This window comes from Pristiophorus japonicus, chromosome 14, assembly GCF_044704955.1.
Source record: "Pristiophorus japonicus isolate sPriJap1 chromosome 14, sPriJap1.hap1, whole genome shotgun sequence".
In the NCBI taxonomy this organism is placed as follows: Eukaryota; Metazoa; Chordata; class Chondrichthyes; family Pristiophoridae; genus Pristiophorus; species Pristiophorus japonicus.
Window position 1 is genome coordinate 15130407 of NC_091990.1, and position 27413 is coordinate 15157819.

General features: G+C 42.5%; 1 protein-coding gene across 1 annotated transcript in view; it reads left to right on the plus strand.

The window, feature by feature from the left end:
• The first annotated feature begins 1545 nt into the window (after positions 1-1545).
• Positions 1546-27413, plus strand: part of LOC139279289 (transmembrane protein 200A-like) — a 29508-nt gene continuing 3640 nt past the window's right edge. Inside the window, exon 1 of the mRNA XM_070898416.1 lies at positions 1546-1959. The gene's annotated coding sequence lies outside the window, so the exon portion shown is untranslated. The remainder of the gene's footprint in view (positions 1960-27413) is intronic.

Sequence of the window (27413 nt, forward strand, 5' to 3'; positions counted from 1 at the left end):
CACTGCCCCCCGGTTCACCTTCATATTCTAAAAATGCCTTAACATCTCTCTGGCTTCAGTTCAGGAAGGTTGTCGATGCTAATATTGCACCCACCTTTTCATTATTTGTATTTAAAATTGGCTATGTTTTATTCTCATCAGGGTCAGGGTCGTTAGTGCTGGGGAGCAGAACACTTTTCCAGTCAGCATCAGATGTGAACACTTTCCAGGTCCACTCCAGCACTGTTAGCTGCAAAATAAAGCTCCCTTTGCTCTTCCTTACAATGTATCTTAGACCCAACCGCAGAAGAACAGCCTCTACTGCACCAATGTGACATTGTTTGAATTTACGCATCAGTAATTGTTATGATCTTAGTGAGGTTGCTAAATTCGGATGGTTTTGTTCTGTCGGGTCAAGTTCACGAGGAATTAGGCACTACATGTAGGACCCTTATAGCCAAGAGAGAAAGAAACCTTTCATTTCATCAGTCTGCTCTGGATTCAAACCCAGATCCCCAAGAAGAATTTGGCAATGTTCTCACTCTTTATACAGTTTTACACAGTTTCAATTGAGATAATCCAAATTCTGTATGGAAAATTCCTAAATTATCCAAATGTTCATCATTAACTGCTGTGCTCTATGTCACCATGTCCCTGACATTAATTGCAATTCGATTAGACACGTTAGACCATCCCTTTTCTCCAATTAATATATTAGAGGTTTTAAAAGTGTGATTTTTTGAATTAAATCACCCTTAAACACAAACCCCATTGTATTGTATTGATAATAATCCCTATTGCTGTAAAATAAAGTATCCTCTAACTCGTTGTGAGTAATGCCATAGGGAATTGGCTCATTTACACATCAAATTCTTGCATCGACCACATGCCCATCACACTCCAGGTGCCAAGTTTTGTTACAGTAAGACTTGCATTTATACAGCACCAGCCAGGTCCTTCGGACATCAGGGAGTGAGTTACCTTTGATATGTAGTCACTGTTTTGTAGGCAAATGCAGCAGCCAATTTGCACATAGTAAAGTTCAAACAGACAAGATGCAAACCAATCATTTCATCCCGCAGCCTGAAAATTACAAGTAATTTACTGAACTGTAATTGACCTGAGGAATTTACAAGAAACTGTAATTCTTGGGAGTCAGGAGCCTTAAAAGGGGCAGAGCCAGTTAGCGGCGAAACAATCACACAACTTTGCCCTAGAGATGAGCAACACCATTGGAGATTCACCAGCATTCAAAAGAAACACTGCAATTAAGCATTAAGATTTAAAAAAATGTTCTTTTTTAAATATAGGAACTAAAGTTTCAAAAGGTGTACATCATCTGCAAGCAGAATGTGTCTTCAACCATCCCAAAGAAAAAAACATCGAGACTTTATTTTATGTGAGTTTGCAAAAAATTACGCCAACGCTGTACGACGCGGCAAAAAATATACAGACAGTGGTGAAAAATGACGAATCAATGTAAAGGGATAATTTACTTAGAGACGGCATTATTTACAAACGCGGAGAAGGAAACTTGGGATAGGTTGACGCCCAGCGAAAAGGTTCAATTGCAAACGCGCATGTGGGATACAGAAAGCGGAGAGGGAGGTTGAGTGCGGAATCGATGCACCCTCGCCGATTGCAGACCCCAGAACCCTGCATTGTCCCGCGCCTCGTTGCGCCCACTTTGTGATTGACAGTCCGCCTGTCCGTCAGTTTCCTGTCTAGTCAGTTTCCCTCACCAGAGACCCATGTTACTTTCTTTTGTGCAGAAGCGTTCAAATAATATTGCTGCAAGCCTCTGATGTGCCTATATAAACACACGGAATAATTTATAAATGTTACCAGACGCGACATGATGGGATTGGGTGGTGGGGGAGAGCTCCATGTAAAAGCCATTGCCAACGAAATGCTCCGCCGAAATCAGCATCGATCCCGGGAGAAATGAGGACGAGAAGAATAAATTCATCCAGAGAGAAGGTAAGAGCTCCTTGTCCTATGCAGTTGGTTTTTGCAGTAATATGAATAAAGTGTAATCCCGGACAGCGAAAGCGAACTTTAATGGAGATACTGGGAAATAAACCGGTACATGGCCTCTGAAAAACACAATGACCGCGCTCTAATACTGTCTGTCCAGTGCTGCCGACAGAAAGTTTAAGATTGCATTTTCATTTAGAACAACTTAACTAAGGTTAGAGTGCGGAAGCCAATGTCTTAAACCCACCTCAATAAATTGATTTAGACCTGAATTGTTTAATTCTCGTTTTCACTGTTTGTAAAATCACCGGTCGCCAGCCTCAGTGACTTAAATTCAAAGTCCAAATTGAATGAAAAATAGCAATTATTCTCTATTGTCCCTAAACTGCTATCATTGCATCTTAAAGCGATACCTAATACAAGAATTTTTTAAATATCGTTTTCTCTCATGCAGGGTCAATTTGTGGCCTGGTTCTCACATCTCAAGCTTTCAACATCATTTTATCATAACCTTACTTGTCTTAATTTTATCAATTTTGCTGTGATCAGCAAGGTCTGAACTTTCCTCTCCCCTCTCAAGCTCCAAATATGCCATCATAAATGCTCTTCCACTTCCCACACCTCCAGTCTACTGGAATGAAGACTTATTGCAATCTCCTCCTACTCCAACTCATTCTTTATCAAGATGTCAAAACCGTGGAATCTCTTGCCTCCAACAGTCTACAATCCTAACCTTGGTGTTACCTCACCACAATGTGATTCATCCAATCTTCTCTTTACGCTGTTTGGTGTCCTTTTTCTGACACAAATACTGTACATTAAGAGAAAGAAAGTTGTAAAGGGGGAATGTTAGCCCGCACAATAGCAAAGGTACAAGGGAACCGAAAAATAAGACAATGGGGAGGAACTTTATGGATTTAATAGAAATAAAGAAAATGGTAATGGAGAAGATAGATAAATCTCTATGACGTGATGTTTTCCACCTCACGGTATTAAAAGAAATGTGAGGAAATGGCAGATACATTACTCATAATTTTCCAAAGCTCTCTAGGTTCTGGAATTGTGCCTTTGGATTGGAAAATTGAAAATGTCACTATTATTTGAGAGGGAGAATCCAGGTAACTACAGACTCGTCAGTTTAACATCAAACTTGTGGAAGTTATTGGAATCTATCAAAGACAGAGTGACTGAGCACTTGGACAAGTGTCAGCTGGTCAAAGAGAGTCTGCATGGATTTGTGAAGGGTAGGTAATCTCTGATTAATTTATTTGAGTTTTCTGAGGAGGTCACTAGCATGGTGAATAGGGGAGTATCTATGCTCAGACCCCATCTGAAGCACTGCATTCAGTTTTGGGCACCAAACCTGAGGAAACATATACTACGGATGCTGGAAATCTGAAAAACCCCAGAAAATGCTGGAAACACTCAGCAGGTCAGGCAACATTGGTGGAGAGGGAAACAGAGTTAACGTTTCAGGTCGACGTTTCAGAGATGTAACAGATTTTAAGCAAGTGCAGGACTGTATTCGCTTGATTTGCTGAGTATTTCCAACACTTTCTGTCTTTGTCTCAGGAAATGTATGCTCTGTATTTGCTTTGGAGCAGAAACAGTGCAGATTCACAAAGAAAAAAAGCCTTGGATTTATATAGCGCCTTTCACGACTACTGGACGTCTCAAAGTGCTTTATAGCCAATGTAGTCACCGCAGGTCGGGGCTATAAATATAGTGCTGGAGCGCCGGGAACATCGTGGGTGGAGGTGCGGTGAATGAGGGTACAGGGCCCAGTAGAGCCGAAGGCCCGGGGCAGCATGAGCCAGCTCACACTGCGATATGTGTGCGCACTAGGTCAGTACAGCAGAGCAGGTCTCCAGTCATCCTGGTTCAATCATTGCCACTGGATAAAGGCCGAGCTCTGTCAAGCCCGTGTGGTGGCTGGTGTGCAACGGTCACCACACGTTAAAAAAATCCACGCACAGGCATCTTCCACCCCCTCAACTGGAGTTCAGGACTGGCACATCGGATCCTTCATTGAAACATCTGTGAACTCGTGTGGAAGCAAGTCATCCTCATTCGAGGGACCACCTATGATGATGATGAGTTACTGTTACAATGTGGGAAACACGGCAGCCAACGTGCAAACTCCCACAAACAGCAATGCATTGGAGTATCAGCTTAGATTTTTGTGCTCAAGTTCCTGGAGTGGGATCTGAACCCACAACTTTGTGACTCAGAGGCAAGTGTGTGACCCACTGAGCCACATTTGACACTAACCACAGAATGATGGGGTTAAATTATGAGTATCGGTTGCATAAATGTGGCTTGTATTCCTTTGTGTTTAGAAGGTTGAGAGGTGATCTAATCAGTGTGTTTAAAATAATAAAGGGATTCAATCGGATGGGTACAGAGAAACTATTTCCTCTGGTGGGGGAATCCAAGCACATAACCTTAAAATTAGATCTAGGCCAATTAGGAGAGAAACAATGAAGCATTTTTTCATACAAAGAGCAGTGGAAATCTGGAACTTGCTGCCCCAAAAGGTTGTGGATGCTGGGTGTCAATTGAAATGTTCAAGTCCGAGATTGATAGATTTATGTTGATTAAGGGTATCAAGAGATATGAAACAAAGGCAGGCAAATGGAGTTGAGGTTCAGATAAGTCATGAACTAATTGATGGGCAGAACAGGCTCGAGGGGCTGAATGGCCTTTTCCTATACTACACTATGGGCTTTGGCCCCTTACCTGTGTTTCTTGATCTTAGAAAATTGCACAAAATTCAAGGGTATTTTCTAAATTCTAAACTATTTGTATACTTTTATACAAAAAGAAAATAATTCAGTTTAATTACATTTTCTGTGTCGAGTTCCACATAAGAACATAAGAAATAGGAGCAGGAGTAGGCCATACGCCCCCTCGAGCCTGCTCAGCCATTTAATAAGATCATGGCTGATCCAATCTTGGTCTCAACTTCACTTTCATGCCTGTTCCCCATAACCCTTCACTCCCCTATAGTTCAAGAACCTGTCTAGCTCAGCCTTGAATTTATTCAATGACTCCTCATCTCCGTCTTAAATGGGTGATCACTTATTCTGAAACTCGGCCCCCTAATTCTAGATTCCCCCAGGAGGGGAAACATTCTCTCTGCATCTACCCAGTCAAGCCCCCTCAGAATGTTCAATGTTTCAATAAGATCACTTCTCATTCTTCTAAACTCCAATGAGTACAGGCCCAACCTGCTCAACCTTTCCTCATAAGACCTTTCCTACATCCCAGCAATCAACCGAATGAACCTTCTCTGAACTGCCTCCAATGCAAGTATATCCCTCCTTTAAATAAGGAGACCAAAACTGTACGCAGTACTCTAGGTGTGGTCTCATCAACGCCCTGTACAGTTGTAGCAAGACTTCCTTACTTTTATACTCCATCCCCCTTACAATAAAGGCCAAGATTCCAATTGCCTTCCTAATTACTTGCTGTTACCTGCATGCTAACTTTGTGTTTTTCATGTACGAGGACACCCCGATCCCTCTGCACTGCAGCATTCTGTAGTCTCCATTAAAATAATATTTTGCTTTTCTATTCTTTCTACCAAAGTGGATAACCTCAAATTTTCCCACATTATACTCCATCTTCCAAATGTTTGCCCACTCACTTAACCTATCTATATCCCTTTGCAGACTCTTTGAGTCCTCCTCACAACTTGCTTTCCCACCTATCTTTGTATTTTGTCAGCAAATTTGGCTACAAATACACTCTGCCCCTTCATCCAAGTCATTAATATAGATTGTAAATAGTTGAGGCCTCAGCACTGATCCCTGCGGCACTCCACTAGTTACAGTTTGCCAACCTGAAAATGACCCATTTATCCCGACTCACTGTTTTCTATGAGTTAGCCAAAACTTTATCCATGCTCATATATTACCCCCAACACCATGAGCTCTTATCCGGTGCAGAAAGAAGTTTCTTCTGAATTCCCAATTTGATTTCTTGGTGACTATCTTATATTGATGGCCTCTAGCTATGCTCTTCCCCACAAGTGGAAACACTCTCGCTCTGTCTATTTTAGCAAAACCTTTCATTATTTTAAATACCCCAATTAGGTCACCAGTCAGCCTTTTTTTAAATGAAAAGAGATCCAACTTGTTCATCCTTTCCTGGTTTCTGGTATCATCCTTATAAATCTTCTCTGCACCCCCTTCAGTGCATCTATATCCTTTTTATAATATGGCAACCAGAATTGTACGCAGTATTCCAAGTGTGGTCTAAACAAGGTTCGATATAAGTTTAGCGTAACTTCACTACTTTCGCTCTGTTTGCTTTTTATGGCCTTATTATAGTGTCACTACTTTTAGTGATTTGTGTATTTGTACTCTGAGATCCCTTTGTTCCTCTACCCCACCCAGACTCACACCCTCCAAGTAATAAGCGACCTCCCTATTCTTCCGACCAAAATGTAATACAGGTGCAGCGCCTAAACTCAGGAACCCTTGGGACTGAGGCTGTTCGGATTCCGGGCTTTTCTGGCCTTTCGGTTTGCTTTCTGAAGTCACGAATCTGGAAACACCCGAGTCCAGATTCGGGTATTTCCAGATTTCGGAACATCGGAAAGGGGGGGGGGATGGGGAGTACCTGCCAAGGAGATGTTCGGGCCGTCCGTGGCCCGCCAAGGAGGTCGTCGGGGGCCCATCGAGGAGATGTTCGTGTCGGGCGGGGCCTCCCCCAAGTAGGATGCTGTTGGGCGGGCCGGCCCTACTGAGGAGGTCGTCGGGCGAGCCAGCGAGGAAGCCCCGGGATAAAGGCGGTGGTGGTGAGTCAAGGGGCGGCGAGGTGAGGCACGAGGTCAGACAGCGGCGGGACCCCCCTGACGTCGGCAGGGTCGTCGGGTCCGGATTCCGGAACATTTTACGGATACCGGACGACCCTGCCACTGATCGTCCCGGATTCCGGAACTCCGGATTCTTGATGCTGCACCTGTACCTCACATTTATCTGTGTTGAATTTCATTTGCCAATTATATGCCCATTATGCAAGTTTATTAATATCTTCCTGTAATTTATTGCAGTCCTCCTTAGTATTAACTGTCCCTCCACCCCCCCGCCCCCCCCCAAATTGGTGTCATCCGCAAATTTAGAAATTATGTTTTTGATTCCAAAATCTAAATGGTTAATATAAATTGTGAGCAGCACTGATCCTTGTGGAACACCACTACCCACTTCTGCCATTGTGAATAGCTACCCTTTACCCTGACTCTGCTTTCTGCCTTGAAGCCTGCTAGCTGTACATTCTCTGACTTTAATCATCAGTCTATTATGTGGTACCTTATCGAAGGCCGTTTGAAAATCTAGATAAATTACATCTACTGCATTACTCCTGTCTATTCTCTCTCTTACCCTTCAAAAAAATTCAATGAGATTAGTCAAGCAAGATTTTCCCTTTTAAATACACGCTGTTTATTCATTATAATATTTTTGGTTTCTAGATGTTCTATTTTCTCCATTAGTAGGGTTTCCATTATTTTTCCTACCAGCGATGTGAAGCTGACTGGTCTATAGTTCCCTGGACATGTTCTATCTCTCTTACATATAGGTATCATGTCAGCTGTCCGCCAGTCCTCTGGCACTACACCTTTTTCTAATGAACTATTAAATGTGTAGTAATCTCGTGATCCAATGTTATGTCCACCTGTTCTATCTCCCTGATAAATGCTGAGGTAAAGTAATTATTTAATATTTCTGCCATCTCTCTATCACTGCCTGTGGTATTATCCCGTTCATCCTTTAGTGGCCCTATTCCCACCCGGCCTTCCTTTTATGTTGATATGCCTGTAAAATATTTTACTATCTTGTTTTAAGTTCCTCGATAGTTTAATTTCATTGTTCCTCTTTGCCTTCCTAATTGTTTTATTGAATTCTTTCCTTATCTCTTCATATTTTCCCTTATCATACTCTCTCCTGCTGTCCATATACTTACTGTATGCCTCTTTCCTTATCCTCAATTTTTCCCTTTATGGCTTTATTAATCCATGGTGTCCCATCAGTGTTTAGCTTGTTCTTGTTTTTTAGCAGAATATATTTTTCCCAGACTCTGTTGAACACTGTACTTCTCCTCATAGGACAACCCTCTCATCCCAGGATCTGCATCGTGTATAATTCTGCTAAGCTCAGCCTCCGTTACAATTGATGCCCCAAATGCAATACCTAATGTATTGATGATGATGATGATGACATAATGTACAATGAAAATATCTAAAAACTAAACTGAAATGGGACAGTGGATTGACGCACTGTCTTTTCACATCGAGCCCCCGTGTTATAGACCATTTAGACTGCGCCTTGTCCATGTGAAGCTGGAATTGCCCCTCTCCTTCAGGCCTGTTACCACAGCAAATCGACGGCCACGCACTGGAGTGGAGTGGAGTGGAGTGGCTGCTGACTTTTCATGGAATGGCGCTGCTAGCCCTTGCGAGGTTTCCCGGTGGTGCCCGATCCCTCCCCTACCGCTCTGCTGATCCATGGTAAGTGCGTCATTACTGTGCGCACTGCCGATCTAACACCCCCCCGCCCCCCCGACGGCGACATTCCCCTCCGAAAATCTTCAGCCTGCCCGGCAGTGCCAAAACAAGCTTTTTCCTGGTGGTCCAGTGCGGCTTCCCCGAAGGGGGAGGATGCACTGGCGCTGCCACCATGTTTTTGTTTTGTCGGCCGACTGCCATGTTGGCCCGACAATTATGTCCCTGTGTTCGGCCGGGCGGCCAACAGGCAGGCAGCCTGGCACCCCCTCCCAGGCCGCTGGCCCAGCCGAAACCCTCCCTGGTGGCCCGAAGTTTAAAAATCGCGGAGGCTCGTGAAGGGGAGAGCCATGGTGACGCGGCGCCGTGATGATGTCATCGTGGCGGTGAACCTGCTCCACACCCGCCTTCCGTCCCTCAGTTGCCGTCACTGCTGCGTCTTTGCCCCTCAGGTACAGTCACTACCACCAGTAAAACCGACTTTTGGATCAAAAGAAAAAATGCAAAGAGCCGAATGTCGCGCAAGAGTCGACCTGAACCACAGAGTTGGTAAAACCATCAAAACAGGTTGGGAGCACCCGTTTTGGGTGGGGAGCAATTTCTACCCTCATGTTACTCCAACTGATCTAGTGTAAGTTCAGGACACTGGCTACAGTATAACTGCAATCATCGTAATGGCAACTTTTATAAATGGAAAGTTTAAAAGTCTCTTGGATGGTCTACTACACTAACTTTAAAATGTCATTGCCAGATTTGATCTGTTGGAGCATTTCCAATTGTTTCACTGGCATTAGTGGTAAACAGACACACAGTTCCCAGCTAATCCCAAGCTGCGACCAGTGTAGACCAGTCAGTACTGCTAACTTGGCATCACTGTAATTCTGGTAGGCGCAGCACAGATGTATCATTACAATTTGGATAAGGCTGATGGAATAACATTGGCCTTGCTCTGTTGGCATATTGCCTTAAGTGAATTGAGCTTGGGGAGTCTGTATGCAATTCCTAGTGCCTACATGTTCGCAGCTCTGAACAACAAGAACTTTTAGACCAATATGTCGAGGAACCAACTAGGGGGGAGGCCATCTTAGACTGGGTGTTATGTAATGAGAGAGGATTAATTAGCAATCTCGTTGTGCGAGGCCCCTTGGGGAAGAGTGACCAGAATATGGTGGAATTCTGCATTGGGATGGAGAATGAAACAGTTAATTCAGAGACCATGGTCCAGAACTTAAAGAAGGCTAACTTTGAAGGTATGAGGCGTGAATTGGCTGGGATGGATTGGCGAATGATACTTAAGGGGTTGACTGTGGATGGGCAATGGCAGACATTTAGAGACCGCATGGATGAACTACAACAATTGTACATTCCTGACTGGCATAAAAATAAAAAAGGTAAGGTGGCTCAACCGTGGCTATCAAGGGAAATCAGGGATAGTATTAAAGCCAAGGAAGTGGCATACAAATTGGCCAGAAATAGCAGCGAACCTGGGGACTGGGAGAAATTTAGAACTCAGCAGAGGAGGACAAAGGGTTTGATTAGGGCAGGGAAAATGGAGTATGAGAAGAAGCTTGCAGGGAACATTAAGACGGATTGCAAAAGTTTCTATAGATATGTAAAGAGAAAAAGGTTAGTAAAGACAAACGTAGGTCCGCTGCAGTCAGAATCAGGGGAAGTCATAACGGGGAACAAAGAAATGGCGGACCAATTGAACAAGTACTTTGGTTCGGTATTCACGAAGGAGGACACGAACAACCTTCCGGTTATAAAAGGGGTCGGGGGGTCTAGTAAGGAGGAGGAACTGAGGGAAATCCTTATTAGCCGGGAAATTGTGTTGGGGAAATTGATGGGATTGAAGGCCGATAAATCCCCAGGGCCTGATGGACTGCATCCCAGAGTACTTAAGGAGGTGGCCTTGGAAATAGTGGATGCGTTGACAGTCATTTTCCAACATTCCATTGACTCTGGATCAGTTCCTATGGAGTGGAGGGTAGCCAATGTAACCCCACTTTTTAAAAAAGGAGGGAGAGAGAAAACAGGGAATTATAGACCGGTCAGCCTGACATCGGTAGTGGGTAAAATGATGGAATCAATTATTAAGGATGTCATAGCAGTGCATTTGGAAAGAGGTGACATGATAGGTCCAAGTCAGCATGGATTTGTGAAAGGGAAATCATGCTTGACAAATCTTCTGGAATTTTTTGAGGATGTTTCCAGTAGAGTGGATAAGGGAGAACCAGTTGATGTGGTATATTTGGACTTTCAGAAGGCGTTCGACAAGGTCCCACACAAGAGATTGATGTGCAAAGTTAGAGCACATGGGATTGGGGGTAGTGTACTGACATGGATTGAGAACTGGTTGTCAGACAGGAAGCAAAGAGTAGGAGTAGTAAATGGGTACTTTTCAGAATGGCAGACAGTGACTAGTGGGGTACCACAAGGTTCTGTGCTGGGGCCCCAGCTGTTTACACTGTACATTAATGATTTAGATGAGGGGATTAAATGTAGTATCTCCAAATTTGCGGATGACACTAAGTTGGGTGGCAGTGTGAGCTGCGAGGAGGATGCTGTGAGGCTGCAGAGCGACTTGGATAGGTTAGGTGAGTGGGCAAATGCATGGCAGATGAAGTATAATGTGGATAAATGTGAGGTTATCCACTTTGGTGGTAAAAACAGAGAGACAGACTATTATCTGAATGGTGACAGATTAGGAAAAGGGGAGGTGCAAAGAGACCTGGGTGTCATGGTACATCAGTCATTGAAGGTTGGCATGCAGGTGCAGCAGGCGGTTAAGAAAGCAAATGGCATGTTGGCCTTCATAGCAAGGGGATTTGAGTACAGGGGCAGGGAGGTGTTGCTACAGTTGTACAGGGCATTGGTGAGGCCACACCTGGAGTATTGTGTACAGTTTTGGTCTCCTAACCTGAGGAAGGACATTCTTGCTATTGAGGGAGTGCAGCGAAGGTTCACCAGACTGATTCCCGGGATGGCGGGACTGACCTATCAAGAAAGACTGGATCAACTGGGCTTGTATTCACTGGAGTTCAGAAGAATGAGAGGGGACCTCATAGAAACATTTAAAATTCTGACGGGGTTAGACAGGTTAGATGCAGGAAGAATGTTCCCAATGTTGGGGAAGTCTAGAACCAGAGGTCACAGTCTAAGGATAAGGGGTAAGCCATTTAGGACCGAGATGCGGAGGAACTTCTTCACCCAGAGAGTGGTGAACCTGTGGAATTCTCTACCACAGAAAGTTGTTGAGGCCAATTCACTAAATATATTCAAAAAGGAGTTAGATGAGGTCCTTACTACTAGGGGGATCAAGGGGTATGGCGAGAAAGCAGGAATGGGGTACTGAAGTTGAATGTTCAGCCATGAACTCATTGAATGGCGGTGCAGGCTAGAAGGGCCGAATGGCCTACTCCTGCACCTATTTTCTATGTTTCTATGTTTCTAACTTGCATTTATCCTTTAACTTAGTAAAACGTCTCAAGGCGCTTCACAGGAGCGATTATTAAACAAAATTTGACACCGAGCCACTTAAGGAGATATTAGGACTTGGTCAAAGAACAGTCTGTAATTTGTACTAAATGAATAATATTGCTCAGAAAGATCACAAAGGAACCTGGTATGAAGAACAGAAGATTCACACTAGTGCAGGAATAGTCTCGAGGTCGGAGCAGAAAGCTCCAACTTGTTCTGAATGATCTAGGGGCAAAAAATTGAAAATATTCCATTCTCCATCACTGCAATTCCTTGTTTTAATGAGCTTAAAATTCAGAAATAAAAACTTAAAAGATCCCATGTTGCCCCGACCCCCACCCCCAAAAAACAAAATAAAATCAAATAAATTGTTTTTTTATATCTGATAGGAGACATCAGGCTGCTCAGCTTGATATCTTCCAGAGAGAGCTTAGTGTAAAATGGATCCCAGTTTATGTGGCAATGCTCATTCTATGATGGCATCTTGACGTACTGTCTCCATGTAGCTTAACCTTGGGGTCACAAAAGCTCATCCTCGTTTCCTCCCAGCATTTACTCTGACTATAAGTGGAAAACGGATCAAGAAAGAATGGTGATATTTTTTAATAAGTAAAAGGAGACAATTTAGTTATTTTACATTGTTAACTAAAGTTGGTAACTTACTGTAGCTGAGCGCAACTAAAGTGATAACACCTTGCGGAATGTGCAGGAGGATTTTCAGCATATGCCTGACTCTGTAGGAAACAAAACAGAAACAGTTCAGTTTCCTGTTTTCTTGCAAGAAGGCAAATCTGTGGGAGAACACACCCTCTATTTAAACAATATTTAACATTCTGATGCCACTGGCATGCTGTGAGGCGGTTCCACCAACTTGCACAAGTTCCATGATGGTTTAGTTATCATAATGCAAGTGAAACTTGTGGTAGATTACTTGATAGATGCACGCATTCACGCAGCAAAAGTTTTGTGAATCACACACATTCCTTTTTCTAATAATATTTTACTTGTTACACAGCTAGTATGTACCTGTGTAACAAATTCTTACTTTATAAGAAAACAAGTCTGTGGTCTTGGAAGTTAATATGGCTATTAAATTGGTACAGTAAAATGTGCATTACAGGGTAGTGTATATTTTACTTATGAAATTATTTCCCTGGGGAGTCAAGAACATGTGTTCTTCAGCTGATGTTGGGTTCATGGGCAGAAGATAATTGTGTAAGATACCCTAGTTGTGCATACATTTATACATAGGATTAGGATTTTGTTTAATCCTGTATGATTAAAGCTTTGGGTTTCTTTTTACTTAATAAAATGGTTAAAAGTTGTTAATTCCCAGGATGCTTTAGGATTTAATGTGTCAGGGTTTAGTTTAGCTGTCACTGTGATTTAATTCTTTGCTAAAACTACAGGATTTAAGATTTGTGTATAGTCCTGGCCACATTGTGAAACAGACAGCCAAGACAGTTTTGAGATAGGAAGTGAGACAATAGGACAGAATGGTAAACATGGTAGTTTTGAAGGAAATACTTCCTTTCTGGGGGTCTTGTTCGCAATAACATTTGTCATGCCATAATTACTTAACACTGACCGTATTTGTGAGAAACAGACTATAAAGAGGCTAAGCTTTTCTTTAACCAGTGGAATGCGGTAAAGCATAAAGCAGGTGTGAAATTTTAATACAATAACCTTTATAACCTGAAAAACTCTCGGCAGCACAACTATAAATTTTGTTTTTCCAAATTTGGCTTGTATTTTCAGAATTATTTTGAGCTATCTAATTAATATAGGATGAAGAACAGGTGATTACAGATCTGTTATTAGTGGTGGGAACAGTTTGTGATAAATTAACAGCATCACACAAGAAGTGTTTGGCACGACATTAAAGCGCAAGTGTGATTTTTCGTTTGTCATATTGGCACTGCTTTTGAGGTACAGTTATTGGTACTACAATTTGAGATGCTCATAAAAATGTTTTCTCTTTCAGTGATTTCACAGAAGTTCCCATACTGGTTCTTATTAACAGACAATGGCAACGTCCATTTACGTAAAACCATTGCGCAAATTATTTATGGGAAACAGCCAGGAAAGTAGAGATTAGGAGGTGACCAAAAACATAGTCAATGGGATAGGTTTGAGGAGGCTTTCAAAGTGGGAGCGAGAGATGACAAGGGGTGGGGGTGGGGCGGGCAATGAAGTTAGAGAAGGAATCCCAGAGAGTACATCCCAGGCAGCTGAAGGTACGGATATTAATGGTGAGGCGAAGGTAGGGGGAATGCACATGAGGCCAGAGTCAGAGGAACGGAGTGTTTGGGGTGGGGGTGCAAGACTACAGGATGGTGTGGAGATTGGGCGTGGCGAGGCCACGGAGGGACTTAAAGCAAGCGGGATTTGGTGTGGAACAGGATATGACGGCTGCATCTTTTTAATAATCTGCTCTTCCAGTGTGTGTGTCCCTGAAAATTAACAGTAATCCTACTTTTATAACCTCCTTTACTGGACTAAACATAATGAAGCAGGCTTCCCTATAGACGCTCCCTTGGGAGGGACAGGGAAAATCACATGTCCAAATGCAGCCTGCCCTCTTTTGCATTCATAAATTAAATGGACAGCCAATCGGGCAGGCTATGTTACTGGTGTGTAATATCCCACACGTTATTTTCATTATACATGCTTCACGCAGGAGATGGTTTATGACTAAGCACTAAACAGTAAACTCTGCTGCACTGTCTGCTACATCTCTCTTTGAATAAATGATATTCTATATGAACCAGAGGCTTAAGAAGATAAGAAATAGGAGCAGGAGTAAGCCATCTGGCCCCTCTGCCATTTATTAAGATCGTAGCTGATCTGATCATGGACTCGGCTCCACTTCCCTGCCCACTCTCTGTAACCCTTTATTCCCTTATCGCTCAAAAATCTGTCTATCTCCATCTTAAATATATTCAATGATCCAGCCTCCACAGCTCTCTGGGGAAGAGAATTCCATAGATTTACAATCCTCTGAGAGAAGAAATTCCTCCTCATCTCAGTTTTAAATGGGCAGTCCACTATTCTGAAACTATGTCCCCTAGTTTTAGTTTCCTCTATGAATGGAAATATCCTCTCTGCATCCACCTTGTCGAGCTCCCTCATTATCTTATATGTTTCGATAAGATCACCTCTCATTCTTCTGAACTCCAATGAATATAGGCCCAACATACTCAACCTATCTTCACAAGTCAACTCCCTCATCTAGTGAACCTTCTCTAAACAGTCTCCAATGCAAGTATATCCTTCCTTAAATACGGAGACCAAAACTGTACGCAGTACTCCAGGTGTGGCCTCACCAATACCCTGTACAGTTGTAGTAGGACTTCGCTTTATCCCCCTTGCAATAAAGGCCATCATTTTATTTGCCTTCCTGATTACTTGCTGAATCTGCATATTCATTTTTTATGTTTCATGCACAAGCACCCCCAGGTCCCTCTGTACTGTAGCACTTTGCAATTTTTCTCCATTTCAATTATAATTTCATTTTCTATTTTTTCTGCCAAAGTGGATAACCTCACATTTCCACACATTATACTCTATCTGCCAAATTTTTGTCCACTCACTTAGCCTGTCTATATCCCTTTGCAGGTTTTTGGTGTCCTCCTCACAATTTGTTTTCCCATCCACCTTTGTATCTTCAGCAAACTTGGCTACATTACAGTCGGTCCCTTGATTCAAGTCATTAGATCGTAAATAGTTGAGGCCCCAGCTCAGATCCCTGTGGCATCCCACTCTTTACTGTTTGCCAACCGGAAAATGACCCATTTATCCCGACTCTCTGTTTTCTGTTACAGACAATCCTCTATCCATGCTAATATATTGCCCCCAACCCCGCGAACGTTTATCTTGTGCAATAACCTTTTATCTTGTGTAGCAATCTCTTATGTGGCACCTTATCGAATGCCTTCTGGAAATCCAAATATACCACATCCATTGGTTCCTCCTTATCCACCCTGCTCATTACATCCTCAAAGAGCTCCAGCAAATTTGTCAAACATGATTTTGCTTTCATAAAATCATGCTAACTCTGCTTGATTGAATTATGCTTTTCCAAATGTCCCGCTACTGCTTCCTTAATAATGGACTTCAGCATTTTCCCAATGACAGATGTTAGGCTAACTATATTCGTCTATAGTTTCCTGCTTTTTGTCTGCCTCCTTTTTTAAATAGGGGCATTACATTTGTGGTTTTCCAATTCACTGGGACCGTCTCAGAATCCAGGGAATTTTGGTAGATTAGAATCAATGCATCCACTATCTCTGTAGCCACCTCTTTTAAGACCCTAGGATGTAAGCCATCAGGTCCTGGGGACTTGTCCGCCTTTAGTCCCATTATTTTACCGAGTACCACTTCTTTAGTGATAGTGATTGTATTAAGTTCCGCCCTCCCTTAAGCCCCTTGATTATCCACTATTGGGATGTTTTTAGTGTCTTCTACTGTGAAGACCGATACAAAATATTTGTTCAACGTCTGCGATTTCCCTGTTCTCCATTATTAATTCCCCAGTCTGGGGAACCAACATTTACTTTAGCCACTCTTTTTTCCTTTTTATGTACCTGTAGAAACTCTTACTATCTGTTTTTGTATTCCATGCTAGTTTACTTTCATAATCTATCTTCCCTCTCTATCATTTTTTTAGTCGTTCTTTGCTGGCTTTTAAAAGTTTCCTAATCCTCTGGCCTCCCACAAGTCTTGGCCACATTGTATGCTCTTGTTTTCAATTTGATACCATCCCTTATTTCCTTAGTCAGCCACGGATGGTTATCCCTTCTCTTACAGTCTTTCCTTCTCATTGGGATATATTTTTGTGGCGAGTTCTGAAATATCTCCTTAAATGTATGCCACTGCTCATCAACCGTCCCATACTTAAATCTGATGGTCTTGCAGGCCGGGACCATGCCAATTTCTGGGCCGGGCCGCCCCTCGCTGCTCCCTCCAAAGGCCCCTGCCTGTAAGACCATCAGCAGGCCGGGGCCATTGGAGGGAGCAGCATGCGGCAGCATGCTACTTCATGGAGCAGCGCGTGCTGCTGCAGGAGGGCGATGGCTGCGAAGTCAGGTCGCTGATTGCAGTGCGGGCAGGCACAGCAGGAGGGGCGAAGGAGCGGCAAGAGTCTGTCGAGGGAAGTGACCGGGGCCCAGGAGAAGCGTGAATCTGAGGCCCAGAACAGGCGAGGGCCCAGGGGCAGCACGGGCCAGCCCACACTGCGATGTGTGTGTGCACTCGGTCTGTGCAATAGAGCTGGTCTCCAGTTAGTCTTGGGTAATCCTTGCCACTGGACCAAGACCTAGTTCTGTCAAGCCCGTGTGGTGGCTGGTTTGCAACGGCCAACACACGTTTAAAAAATCCAAGCACAGGCATCTTCCACACTTCACGATCTAGTTCGGGATCTGGAATATTAAGTCCTTCATTGAAACACCTGTGAATTCATCCCTTTTTGGCGTGGAAGTAAGTCATCCTCACTTCGAGGGCCTGCCTATGATGATGATGACTTTAATCTATTTTCCCAGTCCACTTTAGCCTACTCTGCCCTCATACCTTTGTAGTCTCCTTTATTTGAGTTTACGACACTGGTTTGAGATCCAACTTGCTCACCCTCCAACTGAATTTGAAATTCAACCATGTTATGGTCACTCATTCCTAGAGGATCCTTTACTAGGAGATCATTTATTAATTCTGTCTCATTACACAGTACCAGATCTAAGATAGACTGCTCCCTGGTTGGTTCTGCAATGTACTGTTCAAGGAAACTATCCCGGATACACGCTATGAACTCTTCCTCAAGGCTACCCTGGCCAATTTGCTTTGTCCAATCAATATGAAGGTTAAAATCGCCCATGGTTATTCCCGTTCCTTTTTTACAAGCCTCCATTATTTCTTGATTTATACTCTGTCCAACAGTGTAGCTACTGTTAGGGGGCCTATAAACTATGCCCCCCCCCCAACAGCAACTTTTTCTCCTTATTATTCCTTATCTCCACCCAAACGGATTCAACATTTTGATCTTCTGAGCCAATATCGTTTCTCACCATAACGCACTGATCGCATCCTTTATTAACAGTGCTACCCCACCTCCTTTTCCTTTCTGTCTGCCCTTCTGAATTGTCAGATACCCCTGAATATTTAAATCCCAGTCCAGGTCACCTTACAACCACGTCTCTGTAATGGCTATAAGATCATACCCATTTGTATCTATTTATGCCGTTTGGGCTTTTTGGGGCTAAAGCAGCTAATATATTTATTTACAATTAAATGGAAATATAAAACATTCAAAAAATTAGCCAATATTATAGAGTACAACATCAGACACAAAAATAATAAGCAAACTATATAATATCCTTTTCAATTACTTATTCTGAAAAAATGTAGTAGTCTTTTCCAAAGCAAAATTTTCATTGCTAGCATGAAGAATTCACTAGGTTCCATCTTCTAGTGCACCCTTGGTATCGGTGTGTTGGGAATTTGTGTAACAGAGCCCCCTGAGGAGATCCTAGAACCCCTGAATTCAAGAAACCTCTAGTTTGGGCTTTTATTTGGGAAAATCCCAAAAGTTTCCTTTCCCCTTTAAAGGAAATAATGACTCGTACTATTTACGAGAAACTAAAACTGATTTGTATTGATCCAAACTGCATAGTATAACTTGTCTATAATTGATGTCTTTAATCTTTGGTAACTCCCTTCACCTGGCCCCAAACTTCTGGAATATTTTTAAATCTACATGAAGTATTTGAATAATATATCGATGTAAGATGTCACCTTATGAGTCAATCAACAAAAAATTGCATTATTTTCCTTTCGGATTATTAACTTAACCTTTTATCCATCATGTACCAAAACTTTTAAACGACTAGTTAATACTGCCCTCGGCATAACTTGGGTTATGACGTGAACATGAAACAAAATAATTCAATATTACTTCTGTTTTATATGGTCATTGATGGTATGAAAGATTTCTCACTTGCCGAATCCTGGTCAACAGCTGTGATACTTGTGATCGATTATAAATTCTTTAAAAGGAGACATGCACATTCCACCATTGAAAGGAATATCCTTTGACTAAATTCAGAGTTGAGCTAATCCACATGCCATGAAATGAAGACCATTATTAATATTTAAATGCAAACAGTGTTTGGTTTTTATTTCTGTGCTGTGGCACAGCTGTGGCTCAGTGGGTAGCACGCTCGCCTCTAAGTCAGAAGTTTGTGGGTTCAAGTCCCACTCCAGGAACTTGTGCACATAAATCTAGACTGACATTCCAGTGCAGTGCTGAGGGAGAGCTGCACTGTTGGAGTTGCCGTCTTTCAGATGAGACATTAAACCGAGGTCCCGCCTGCCCTGTCAAGTGGATGTAAAAGATCCCATGGCACTATTTCGAAGGGGAGTTATCCCTGGGGTCCTAGCCAATATTTAATCCCTCAATCTACATAACAAAAACAGATTATCTGGTCATTATCATATTGCTGTTTGTGGGACTTTGCTGTGTGCAAGTTGTTTCCCACATTACAACAGTGACTACACTCCAAAAGTACTTCATTGGCTGTAAAGCACTTGGAGACGTCCAGTGGTTGTGAAAGGTGCTATATAAATGCAAGTCTTTCTTTCTTCTTGTTGAGTGGCTGGCAAATGGCATATGGTATCCCATCATCCGCTGACCTCTTCAAAATTAAATTTCTAGCTTTGTAAAGCTTTAATGTTCTGAGAAACACTTTAATCTAACAGATGATGTTCACCCTTTTGTGTTCCGAATTTCTATTACAGTGGTTCCAGCTGTCCTAGATTAAAAAGCATTAGAGTGATGTTTATCCATAATTAATACAACTAATTACTGAAATAACAGAAAATGCTGGAAATACTCAGCAGGTCAGGCAGCAGCTGTTACTGTTCGGTTTGAAAATTGAGAAATGTTCGCCCCGTTTACTATCTGAAGGATTAGAATTTGAAAACACTTTCAAAAAAACATGAATTAGTTGAATAAATAATTTATCTTGAGGCAGGGTTGCTTCATTGCTAAATTGATTCCATTGGCACCCAGCATGATCTCATATCAGGCTGTCTTTTTTCCATTCATTCGTGGGATGTGGGCGTCGCTGGCAATTTATTGCCTATCCCTAATTGCCCTCCAGAAGGTGGTGGTGAACCGCCGCCTTAAACCGCTGCAGTCCGTTAGGTGAAGTTAATCTTACAGTGCTGTAAGGGAGGGAATTCCAGGATTTTGACCCAGCGACTATGAAGGAACGACAATATACTGCCAAGTCAGGATGGTGTGTGACTTGGCGGGGAACTTTAAAGGTGATGGTGTTCCCATGTGCCTGCTGCCCCTTGTCCTTCTAGGTGGTAGAGGTCACGGGTTTGGGAGGTGCTGTCGAGCTTGGCGAGTTGCTGCAGTACATCTTGTAAATGGTACACACTGCAGCCACGGTGCGCCGGTGGTGGAGGGAGTGAATGTTTAAGGTGGTGGACGGGGTGCCAATCAAGCGGGCTGCTTTGTCCTGGATGGTGTCGAGTTTCTTGAGTGTTGTTGGAGCTGCACTCATCCAGGCAAGTGGAGAGTATTCCATCACTCTCCTGACTTGTGCCTTGTAGATGGTGGAAAGACTTTGGGGCGTCAGGAGGTGAGTCACTCGCCGCAGAATATCCAGCCTCTGACCTGTTCTTGTTGCTGCAGTATTTATGTGGCTGGTCAAGTTCAATTTTTGGTCAATGGTGACCCCCAGGATGTTGATGGTGAGGAATTTGACAATGGTAATTCCATTGAATGTCAAGGGGAGGTGGCTAGACTCATTGTAGATGGTTATTGCCTGGCACGAATGTTACTTGCCACTTATCAGTCCAAGCTCGAATGTTGTCCAGGTCTTTTTTTTAATTATTCGTAGCCAATCTTTCCAATTCTTTGTCAAATCACAAACGCCAGAGGTCACCTTGCACACATCAAGGATCACTCTGCGCCAATGCTCTTAGCCAAAAGGCCGAGAGCCACTGCACCGTTCCTGGAAGTACTGCAATACCAGGTTCGTGCCATGGAGGTGGATGGGTCAGGCCCCCCACACACCTCCGTGGAGGTGGATGGGTCAAGCCACCCCACCCACCTCCTATTGTTGTCTTACTGCATACGGGCATGGACTGCTTTATTATCTGAGGAGTTGCAAATGGAACTGAACACTGTGCAATCATCAGTGAACATCCCACTTTATGGTGGAGGTAAGTTAATTGATGAAGCAGCTAAAGATGGTTGGGCCTAGGACACAGCCCTGATGAACTCCTGCAGTGATGTTCTGGAGCTGAGATGATTGACCTCAACAACCATAACCATATTGCTTGCTGCTAGGCATGACTCCAGCCAATAGAGAGTTTTACCCCTGATTCCCATTGATTTCAATTTTACTAGGGCTCCTTGATGCCATACTTGGTCAAATGTTGGTTTGATGTCAAAGGCAGTCACTCTCACCTCACCTCTGGAATTCAGCTCTTTTGTCCATATCGAGGTCTGGAGCCGAGTGGTCCTGGTGAAACCCAAACTGAGCAGCAATGAGCAGGTTATTGGTAAGTGCCGCTTAATAGCACTGTCGACGATGCCTTCCATCACTTTGCTAATAACTGAAAGTAGGCTGCGGTGGTAATTGGCCGGATTGGATTTGTCCTGCTTTTTGTGGACAGGATATACCTGGACAATTTTCCATTTTGTCGGTTAGATGTCATTGTTGGAGCTATACTGGAACAGCTTGGATAGAGTTGCGGCTAGTTCTGGAGCACAAGTCTTCAGCTCTAAAGCCGGGATTTTGTCGGGGCCTATAGCTTTTGCTGTATCGAATGCGCTCAGCCATTTCATAATCACATGGACTGAATCGAATTGACTAGAGGCTGGCATCTGTGATGTTGGGACCTCATGAGGAGGCCGAGATAGATCATCTGGCTGAAGATGGTTGCAAAGGTATCAACCATCTTTTGCACTCACGTGCTGGGTTCCGCCATCATTGAGGATGGGGATGTTCATGGAGCCTCCTCCTCCCATCAGTTATTTAATTGTCCACCACCATTCACAACTGGATATGGCAGGACAGCAGAGCTTTGATCTGATCCGTTGATTGTGGGATTGCTTATCTCTATCTGTAGCATGCTACTTCCTCAGGGATGACAGAAACCTCCCGTGGAGCAGAAGGGCAGCTTCCCCAGGTTGGCACCTCATTTTTAGGTATGCCTGGTGCTGCATCTGGCATGTTCTTCTACACTCTTCATTGAACCAGGGTTGGTCCTTAAAAAGAAATAGAAGATTCATGAGGTCAATAAGTGCCGCTCTAGCCTTTTGTGGAATTGTTTGATATATTTAATCTGTAACATTTATCTTAACTGTTTTTATCTGTAACATAACTAAAGTCATGGATGAGGAAAGACCACTCATCCCTCTAGCATCTCAACTCTCCCAGTGTAGCATCCAATTAATTTGAATGGCCCGTAAAGCTTGTGGGGTAAAAATACCAGCAGCATCCTGTACTGCAAGGAGGAACTTCCACCTGTAGCTTTGGTCCCCTAAGAGCATAAGAATTAGGAGCAGGAGTAGGCCATTCGGCCCCTCAAGCTTGCTCCTTCATTCAATAAGATCATGGCTGATCTTCAACCACAACTCCACTTTCCTGCCTGATTTCCATATCTCTCGATTCACCTAGAGTCCAAAAATCAATCTATCTCAGCCTTGAATATACTCAATGATTCAGCATCCACAGCCTTTGGAGCAGAGAATTCCAAAGATTCACAAAGCTCTGAGCTAAGAAATGTTTCCTCATCTCAGTCTTAAATGGTTGACCTCTTATCCTGAGACTGTGCCCCCTTGTTCTAGACTCTCCAGCCAGGGGAACAACCCTCTCAGCATCTACCCTGTCAATCCCCCTCAGAATCTGAGATCACCTCTCATTCTTCTAAATACCCGAGAGTATAGGTCCAATCTATTCAATCTCGCCTCATAGGATAACCCTCTCATCCCTGGAATTAATCTAGTGAACCTTTGTTGCACCATCTCTAAGGCAAGTATATCCTTCCTTTGATAAGGAGACAAAATTGTGCACAGTACTCCATGTGTGCGCTCACCAAGGCCCTATACAATTGTAGCAAGACTTCTGTCCTGTTGTACTCCAACCCATTAGCAATAAAGGCCAACATTCCATTTGCCTTCCTAATTGCTTGCTGTAACTGCATGTTAACTCTGTGTTTCTTGGACTAGGACACCCAAAGCTCTCTGAACAACATTTGATAGTTTCTCACAATTTAAAAAATATTATGTTTTTCTATTCTTCTTAGCAAAATCTCACATTTTCCCACATTATACTCCATCTACCATCTTATTGCCCACACACTTAACCTGTCTATATCCCTCTGCAGGCTCTTCGCATCCTCCTCACAGCTTACTTTCCCAGCTAGCTTTGCATCATCAGCAAACTTAGATGAAGGGACCAAGTGTAATGTATCCAAGTCATTAATATAGATTGTAAATAGCTGAGGCCCAAGCACTGATCCTTGCGGCACCCCACTAGTTACAGCCTGCCAATCTGAAAATGACCCGTTTATCTCTACTTTCTGTTTTCTGTGCATAAACCAATCCTCTATCCATGCTAATACATTACCTCCAACCCCATGTGCCTTTAGCTTGCATAACAACCTTTTATGTGGCACCTTATGAAATGCCCTTTGGAAATCTAAATATACTACATCCACTAGTTCCCCTTTATCTACCCTGCTAGTTACAGCCTTAAAAAACTCCTAGATATTTATCCAACACAATTTGCCTTTCATGTTGACTCTGTCTGATCATGTTATGATTTTCTAAGTGCCCTGTTACCACTTCCTTAATAATGGATTCCAGCATTTTCTGAACGACTGATGTTAGGCTAACTGGCCTGGAGTTTTCATTTTTCTCTGTCCCTCCTTTCTTGAATAGCGGAGTTATATTTGCTACCTTCCAATTCATTGGGACCGTTTCTGAATTTAGGGAATTTTGCAAGATCACAACCAATGCATCCATTATCTCTGCAGACAACTCTTTTAGAACCCTAGGATGTTGGCCACCAGTTTTCTCTACTGATATTAATTACTTTTAAGTTCCTCACCCTCATTAACCTCTTGGTTCCCCTATTTTTGGTATACTTTTTGTGCCTTCTACTGTGAAGACAGATACAAAATATTTGTTTAAGGTCTCTGCCGTTTCCTTGTTCCCCATTATCATTTCGCCTGATTCAGTTGAAGGGACCATCGCTTGCTTTTGGTACTCTCTTCTTATTTACATATTTATAGAAGCTCTTACAATCTGCTTTTATATTTATTACTAATTTACTTTAATTCTATTATCTCCATTTTACATCAATTTTGGACATCCTTTGCTGGTTTCTAAAGCTCCCCCAATCCTCTGGCTTAGTACTATTGTTTTCAACATTATAAGCCTCTTCTTTTAATCAAATAACTTCTTTAGTTAGCCATGGATGGATCACTTGTGGAGTGAATGCATATTCGTTGAGTATTTTAAAATATTTATCTAGCATCATACCTTTTAATTTATTTTCCCAATCTACCTTAGCCAACTCGCCCCTCATACCTTTGTAATTGGCTTTATTTAAGTTTAAGATTCTAGTTTTGGACCCAAGAATGTCACACTCAAACTCAATGTGAAATTCTATCATATTATGATCACTCTTCCCTGGAGGATTCTTTACTGTAAGATTATTATTAACCCTGTCTCATTATACAAAACAAGATCTAAAATAACCTATTCTTTAAGTTGGTTTCATGACGTATTGTTCTAGGAAACTGTTTCAAATGCATTCCATAATCTCACTATTACTCTATCCCAAAGCCCTGGAATGGGATTAATACCTCATTACCACTGTCCCTACGCCTGAATTCTTCCCCAAGGTGGAGTGGAATTTTTGGGGCTTGTGTCTCTACTTCACTGCTAGCAAACTGTTCACTAGCCTTTTGTGAAGAAGTTCTTTCTAATATCTCCTTCCCCCAATGGGGAAAAATTGAAAAATTCTGCAGTACAGAGGGCCCTGGGGGTCCTTGTGCATGAAACACAAAAAGTTAGTATGTAGGTACAGCAAGTAATCAGGAAGGCAAATGGAATGTTGGCCTTTATTACAAAGAGGACAGAGTATAAAAGCAGAGAAATCCTGCTACAACTGTACAGGGTATTGGTGAGGCCACGCCTAGAGTACTGTGTACAGTTTTAGTCTCCGTATTTAAGGAAGGATATACTTGCATTGGAGTCTGTTCAGAGAAGGTTCACTACGTTGATTCCAGAGATGAGGGGGTTGACTTATGAAGATGGGTTGAATCTATACTCATTGGAGTTCAGAAGAATGAGAGGTGATCTTATCGAAACATATAAGATAATGACAAGGTGGATGCAGAGAGGATATTTTCACCTATAGGGGAAACTAAAACTAGGGGACATAGTCTCAGAATAAGGGGTCGCCCATTTAAAACTGTGGAATTCTCTGTCCCAGAGAGTTGTGGAGGCTGGGTGATTTAATATATTTATGGTGGAGATAGACAGATTTTTGAGCGATAAGGGAATAAAGGGTTATGGGGAGCGGACAGAGAAGTGGAGCTGAGTCCATGATCAGATCAGCCATGATATTAAATGGCAGAGCAAGCTCGAGGGGCCAAATGGCCTACTCCTGCTCCTATTTCTTATGTTCTTATGTTCAGTCAACACGACCAAAACAGATTAACTAGTCATTTATCTCACTGCTGGGAACATGCACAATGCAAAATGGCTGCTGCTTTTATCCACATAAAAACAACAACTGCACTTCTAATTCATTTTAGTGCTTTGGCACATTTGTGATATGGCGCTATTAAATACAAGTTCTTATCTGAGTTAAACTTACTTTTCGTTAATTTATGTTTATGATCTCTCGTCCTATTAGCCTGCCTTAATCTGAAACCACATTCTAGATTTCCCTTTTTTAACCTCATCAAAAAAGTCAAAAGGGCTGGTCAGGCTTGATCTTGGCTTTTCAAAATAGTTAGCTTTTTTAAAATTAGGTTGCTGTGCAGGTACTGCTCTGACTTACTCCATAGAATGGTTTCCATCACGTTGCCTCATATAGAAGTTAGGTGCAGTTCATTATCGAAATATGTTCAGAATATATATAAAATACCACTGTCCTTTCAGTGTTGTTGCTGTGCTTCTTTCTTCACCTTTGGCCATTGTATAACTCATTCTTTTAGCTTCTGCCAATTTTATTTTTCCCATCTTAATTCTATTAATTTGCTTCCCCTCCAACTCCTTCTTTCTGCTGAAGGCGTTGATTATTGTTGGTGTATAATTACGCAGTCACTGCCCATCTCTGGTAGCGTGGATCCAATTGTGCCTTTGAAATTACTCGAGAAGGAGCGGCGGTGAAATAATCTATTTTTGTGACAATAGGCTTGACCAAGATTAACTGGACATCCAACTCATTGCTATTTGTGGGGCATTTCTTTACTGCCATGTTCACCTACCGTCACAGTGGCTGCATTTCAAAGCAATTCACTGTATGTAAAGTGTTTTGGGACTTTCCTGAGAGACACGATAAGGCACGATGCATGAATGCAAGTTCCTTTTCTCCTTAGAGAAGAAGCGGAGGTGGTAGAAATTCTGTGTCTACTTCACTGGCTCACTCTGGGAACGCACCTCGTGAAATTGTGTACCCATGATTGTTCCGTCCTTACGGAACACAGAGTTCTGCGGGATGTGCTTCCAGTGTGCTCTGAACGAGCAGAAGCAAAATATTTACCCAGCAACCTCAAATTGTTGTTTCTAATTTAGAAACAAACGAGTTTCATTCCAAGGACTTTTCCTAAGGCACAAAGTTCTGCCGTTGGACTCCCAAAAACATCTGCAAACATTTTCCCCCACAATAACTAATTGCAGTCATTATTAATGATGATTTTGGCTGCACTATTGTTATGAAGACTTTTTTTTTAACATTTTGATCTTGAAAAAGCCATTGCCTCCCTTGCAGCCAGGTGGCTGTATCAATAATCAAGCACACCAGTGCAACTGTCAAACATACTCTGAATGTTTAAAACACCATGCAAATACTTTCTCAAATAACTACACGAGGGGAGCCATTAGCAACCATTTCCAGAACGCATTTTGAGAATCACACCCAAAGCGGTTTGTACATTTTTTAGCTTTTTAAAAATCTAAACAAAGCCTTACAATATAATGGTCAGTTTTTTTTTAAATTACAGACAGAGGTTTTGGTATTTGTACATGTGTAGGAATAAAATAAATGCTGTACAATTTGTAACATCTGAAAGGCATCAGCTCAAGGCCAGTTACAAATTTGTGTCAGTCACTGGAGTTGTTCTCCTAGCCTGCCTCCCAACTTGCATTCTCTGTAAAGTTCATCCAATATATCTTCATTTCTCTGCTACATTCTCCCCATTTTCTCTTTCACTAAAAGCC